The sequence below is a fragment of the Trachymyrmex septentrionalis genome, unplaced genomic scaffold (assembly GCF_001594115.1).
Source record: "Trachymyrmex septentrionalis isolate Tsep2-gDNA-1 unplaced genomic scaffold, Tsep1.0 scaffold8, whole genome shotgun sequence".
Lineage (NCBI taxonomy): Eukaryota > Metazoa > Arthropoda > Insecta > Hymenoptera > Formicidae > Trachymyrmex > Trachymyrmex septentrionalis.
Window position 1 is genome coordinate 2,981,776 of NW_017305987.1, and position 6,717 is coordinate 2,988,492.

The window sequence follows — 6,717 nt, forward strand, 5'->3', positions numbered from 1 at the left end:
CACGCAAACGGAGTACGGATTATGCGGTCGGTGCGAAATTGCGGGTAATGTAAACTCGAGAGTATTGAAGTAACGTTCACGCAATGGGATACGAATGAAATAACACCGATGCCCGCGCGTATCTTCGGCGGTGTCAGCTTGTACCGAACCCGGGTCAGCAGGCGCATTGTGCAGAAAACTTCCATCTTTCGGTTTTCAATTTACTCGGGGCGTTGTGGAAATGCATTCCGCGGATCGAGAGAACAAGAGTGCAGTTGCGCGTCTTCCATTAAAGAGAAAAATATAACGTTTGGCCTGCCTATTTATATAAGAAGGATACATTCCGACGGTTAACTTCGATATTATTCCGTACTCTGAGAAAGAGAAGTACGACTCGTCCATCGATTTTTCACTAAATAGACAATAATTAATAAAAATGAAAGATAGCAGCTCGAGGAATTTTTCCAATCGATCATTTTGCAAGAGAGAGATACAGCCTCACACACATTTCATTTACGTGAAAAATATCGTTTCATTAGACTATTCCTCACAACTTGTAAGGCAATAAATAAATAAGATATAGAAATTTATTTAATATAATAATTGTAGCAAATTTTTATTTATCGTGGATGACTAAAATATTTCTCTCTCATTTCACGGAAGAAAACAGCATTTTATTGCGTTACATTTCAAAATTTTGTAAAACGATGCATTGAGTAAGGAGAAATTAATTCAAGCTGCCTGCTGTTTCCAGAATTTTTGCCTGTATTCATATTTATGCGCATATTTAGAATGCCGGCCCTTCTCGCATGCAGTTCCCATATAAAGAAATGTATCGCGCGTTCCATTTTTAAAATCGACCGGCGTGGCGGAACCAATGTGCCAATGCGTCGTCTGTATATTCGGCATTCTAAAAAGAGCTCGTGTTCTAAATTCTGGGGATCGCTGAACTGACGCGACGAAGGGACATGCTATCGTGCATCCGGCACGTTTTATCTACGAGCAAACAACTGCGGATCGTCATTCTTTTTATCTTCGTCGTTGAAAGCAGCTGTAGCTAAAATCGCATCACGTGATTGCGTTTTAATACCCGATTGTCGAGCGCGGAAATATCGATGGATGAAACCAAAAAAAGTATGTATCGAAAAATGCTGCGTGGATACGGATTCAGACATAAAAGAGTTATAATACTTGCGGAAATAATGTAAATTCACATGTTTAGCTCTGAATTAAATACGTAGGAGAATAATTACGTTTATTCGCTTATCTTCTTTATTAAAATGTTATTTTTTAAATTTTACGGTAATTTTAAACATTATAATAGATAATATTTATTGAAAGGAAATTAAATAAATTAATATAACAATCGATTTTCGGTTTCTGGTGATAAACTTTAATTATTTATAGTTTTACATAAATAAAATTATTATATTGATACATTAGCGTTACAAGTAAAATTAGTGTTTATATAAAAACCTCTGATTTCTTTTAATGTTTTTGGAAAGAATTTTTTCTCTAAAGACTTTCTAGTTATTAATCAAACTTTTCACTCCGTTGAAAACGAATTGAACTTATGACAGAAGAGATTTAAAAACACGATGAAAACATGTCAGGAAACAATCCGTTCAATATAAATGAGACGCCTCGTTGATAAAATTCTATCGATGTCAGCAAATAACACCATCGTTTGATTCGATCCGAGACGACAGAAGAAAAGTGAAAGACGTCAAGAACAGAGACCACACCGTTTTCAAGTTTGAAGAAGCTTCTTCAGACCACTTGCACGTTGCGGGCCTTTCTTTCAGTAGTTTTGAAACAATTTAAGTACCGTCTCGGGTCCGTCCGAGAGTTTCTTGACTGTCGAACCTGAGTGCAAATAGACATCTCGAAAAGTTCGTGAATACCTTCTCTTGACTTATAAGCGATCTCGAGAGGCGAAATTCCGAAAAATAAGTTTTTACTTTGCGCGCCTCGATATTTAATAAGTTTCACTGCGGATTAATATACGTACTTCAGAGCGGCGAATATAAAGGCCGTAGTTATATTATACTTTAAAAAGCAGCCAACTAAACCGTGAATCTGAACGGGATGGAAGTTTCGAGCGTCTATCGTCAATGATGTAATTACTGTTGAGTACTTGATTCGATATCAGATTTAGGAATGCGTTAGTAGTGCAGTTGCCTGGAGAAACGTCTTAGCGAATAGTCATCGATAATTACGCGCCATCTTCGCTTCGCTGGGAAGTCGATATCGAAGCAAATTGGTAGAATAATTAAGTACGCGATAGAACGAGAGAGGTCGATTCTGAATGCTACGAATTAATATCTCGTTCCCGGCTCCGTATCAGTTCTATCGATCCATCAGGGATTTGGAATCAAGCAGGATCGGAACCTTATTCAGAATCACAATATGACTTTACAGAGACGCGCGAGACGCTGTTTGCATCCAAAATAGAGTTCGCCCTTTCTCTCTCTCTTCTCTTCCTCTGCCTCTCCTAGAACGTTATGATTTCGAGTGAGAGTCATTATTACTCGATTCAATTTCACAGAAGAATATCGAATGTCGTAATATCTAGGACAATGATAAAGCAAGAGACACATTAATGGGAATCGTTTATTGCTCAGATTATTCTTCCTTAAATTATCTTCAAATAAACTTACTCTCTGTCTCTCTTTCTCTCTCTTTTTTAAAAGGTTCAGTTTAAATTTAGGTTAGAATTGTTGCCTTTTTTTCTTTTCTAATCAGTCATTTGTTGCAACAACAATATAATTAAAAAAACGTTATTTTTTAGTTGCTTGCGAAAAAGAAGTGGAATACAATGAAAAAACATTATTACTTCAAAAATGTATACTTTTATTCCTCTATTATCAGTTATTATATCAAGATTGCATTTCAAGATTAATATTAAAATTTTTATGATTCAAACAATTCAAACCTACATAGAAAGAACGGTTTTGTTGAAGTATTTAAAAATTTAACTAGATACAGATTTGAAAATAATTTTGTTTGGAACATCAAAATAATTAGGACACACAAGCTGCTAAAATATTAAAACTTTTTGCAACATTGCTATCAACACTTAGAGTGTTCTACACAATTATCTTGATGTGGATCCAACAAAATTATTTTCCGAACTCAGGATTGCCACAAGACTGAAGGAATTGTCAGGAAAATTGAAAACGATCAGAAAAAAGTCAGGAAATTTTACAAAATTTTCTGGAAAATTAAAATTCTTAGCTTTAAAGAAGTTTAATATATATACGTATATCATATCTACGCAATTTTAAAATACTGTACGGAGAGAATTTTTCTTAGAGTTTACCCTGAAAATATGATAGTCATGGGACAACATTGTGTTTTAAAGAATTTTAATGTAAATCTCTCTCATTCATTAATGAAACTACAATAAAGTACAAAATAAGTTCAATTAATTTTACTGAAGTGTATGGTAAAAATCTTTAAAATATTGTATTGTATCACAAGTATCGTATTTTCAAGATAAATTTTAAAAGAAAATTCTCTCCATGTATCAACTTAACAATTAAATGGAACTGTCAGCAACAGTAATTTATTTTGCTATTTTAAATTGATTTCTCCACAAAATATTTAACAATTCCCAAATCAGGACGAAAATACAAAACAATTCAAAAGATTATTGAAATCAGGGAAAATTATGAAATTTTGGAAATTAGGGAAAAATTATGCAATTTTAGAATAAAGAATTTGTGGCAATTCTGGATTTATATCTAACTAAATTTTTAGATACTTTAGCCGTTCGATACTAAAACCGTTCTTTTCTTTGCATTTTCTAGAAAATTTCATTTTTTAAGTTATATCGGTTATGGAAACAAGGAACATTGCGATTAGTATAATAATAACTACAATATTGAAACAATATTAATTTAAAACGATAGATGGATTATATCCACTTTGGGGTTTGATTAATATAGTCATGTATTTGCAATTTAATTACAATACGTTCCGTGAATCTCAATAATGACTGGAACGAGATTGTTCGATGCGGCTGTCGAAGAAGGAACATTCCGGCCGTTACTTTTTTTTTAATGCTTACACAAAAGGGGCTGGTCAACGGTATCCGCCCCTTCGTGATGCAAGTCTTTTTCTTCGAATCCTTTAAATCCATCTCGTCGAATGATTCTATTTGCGTAGCTATAACTTCGGACGGTACCATGAATTCCGAGCACACGGCATCGTCCGTCTGGATTCGTTTGCATAATTATGGCTCGAGTACGCTCCGTCGTCGACTCGAAGCTTTGCGATATTAACGCAAGTACATGATGCGAACTATATCATTAATTAATCAACACAAGTCTCTTTCAAGCTCTTGAGATGCTTTAAGCGTAATCCAAAAAATAGTAAAATACTTTTTATAACCACGTTCTCTCTCTCTTAATTTTTATAGATTAGTTGGTGAATATAAATAGAAAACTTTTGACATAGATAAGAATAAAAATATAATGAGAGCAATAATGGTTCTTTTACTTCAAAGGTGATTATTAAGAAAATATAATTTTTAAGTTATTACCATGTATGAGTAAAGTAAAGATTACCTTGGATCATCAAAAGTAAACTAACTTAACTTCACAATTTGTTCGGCAAATAACACGTATGTCGTTCTTAAGAGATCGTAATAACTTCTACAGGAGTGGCACATTTTGAGTGGTGTCGTTTTTGTAAATAAAAAGGAAAGTCTTCTACAGAAAAGACATTTAGAGTTAAGACTGTTTTCAAAAGATTTTGAAGAAGAAATGATTTTATTTTAAATTTAACTGATTAAAATAAATATAAACTATTGATAATATTTCGAGTTATGTCACTTTTAATCTGGATTTGTTATAATTTGGAAAATATTAAAATCCTCATAATTTAAAAGGGAACTTTTGAGGATTGTAAAAATAAAAACGACATTTGGTTATATTTTTAAGAGTACCTATATTCTTTTTGCGGATATTATTCGATCAGTCAATAATTTTCTGTTAAGTTGAAAAATATTAATAATAATTTTTCCCCCCTTCTGAAAAACTTAAATTTTTAACTTGTGTCACTTTTGAAATAAAGGAACATAACATAACATTTATACAGAATATTCAAAAATATGAAAAGAAAATAGATATCACCATTATAATGTCAATTATGACAGTTATCAGAATTCCAGGAAATATTCCATAATATTACTTTAGCTCTATATTTTTGATTATTCTTTCCTAATCAACGGTATCTGGCACGACATAATTTGAAATATAGTTTAATATAGATCTATCGATATTTAACATAGACAATTTATCGATAATTCATAACTACGCCGGATGAATATACAGAACGGAATTTCCCATGGGAAAGAATTACCGTAATATACGGGACAATATCGCTCTCGCAAGAGCCAATATCCGCTATGATCCTGGCGAAACCGTTCTCTCGCTAGCGCAACGGGCCCTGGCAAATCTTATTTGCCGGGAGTTTGAGAAGGAGAATGAGTAAATGGTAGGCAACGGCAGTAGCAGCAGTGCAATGCAGCGGCGCGTCGACACCGAGGTGCGTGCGATCGATGCCACCCTGTAGACGACAGTGAAACATCGAGGGGAAGGGGCTTCTAACGACCGAGTTCCGCTGTTTTACTAATTATCCAAGACTCACCCAGTCTCATTGCTCGAGCACAGACCCACCCCCTGTCTATCCTCTCTCCCACCGTTTATCCGTCTCCTCTTTCTTTCTTATCCTTCCTTGTCGCGAAGCCCTGCAAGAGCCTGTCGTCCCGACGTTATCCTAGCTCGAGCCAGACCGTCGCGTCGCAGCTCTTCCTCGTCCACTTCCCTCACGCGCATCATTGTATCGCGCCCCCGTCACGAGAAGCGATCATTAGTCAAGGACCTCTCGCGAACATCCACCCCATTCTCAGGACATTATTGATCAGTGCGCCGAACAGGTGTGACTCGCGTCGCCCAATCGAGCGTCGCGTCGCCGGGCGTCCGATCTGCCTCGACGAGGAACGAGAACGGTGATTAACGAACCTCGCAAGTCTGGAACGACTGACGCTTTAATATACATGTTGTGTTTCTTATCGTTCTCCGCTCGGGGAATTTAATTGTGTTAAGTGGAAGAGGCGTGTTCGTATAATGTTGCGAATCCTAGTAATTTTTTCTTATAGGAAACACAACGCTTTCGTGACGAGTCGCAGGATTGTAAGAAAAACCGAGCGAGTCTCAAGCCCATTCTACTATTGCGTGACCGTAAGTGATTGTAGTTGTAAGAATTGACCAATCACAGTAAAGTATGAGGAGAACATTCAACTGTGATCGGTCAGTTCTTGCACAACTGCAATCACTTCTGTAGAGTAGGCTTAAAGTCCACGTTGCATTACGCATTGAAGACTGAGGATTGCGAATCAGAGGTTAGAATTCGATCAGTCAGATTGTTTTAATTTTAATCCGTTTCGTTCTGATTTCGGCTGAATTATCTTTAATTTACAATCTTCAATCTTCAACGTGATGTACGCAGTTGGAAAATTTGTGTTAATTAATACAAATGAATATGTTGTAAAGTAACATAAATGTCATGTAAAAAAATGAACACAAAGAAAGTAATACTAATATAATTTATAAGCAATGTGGAAGTATGTTTTATCAGTAAAATTAACATTTATGATATGTTAAATTGACACGTATTTTATTTATTTATCTTAGAATTTACATTTTAAAATACATTATTTTCACGTACTGC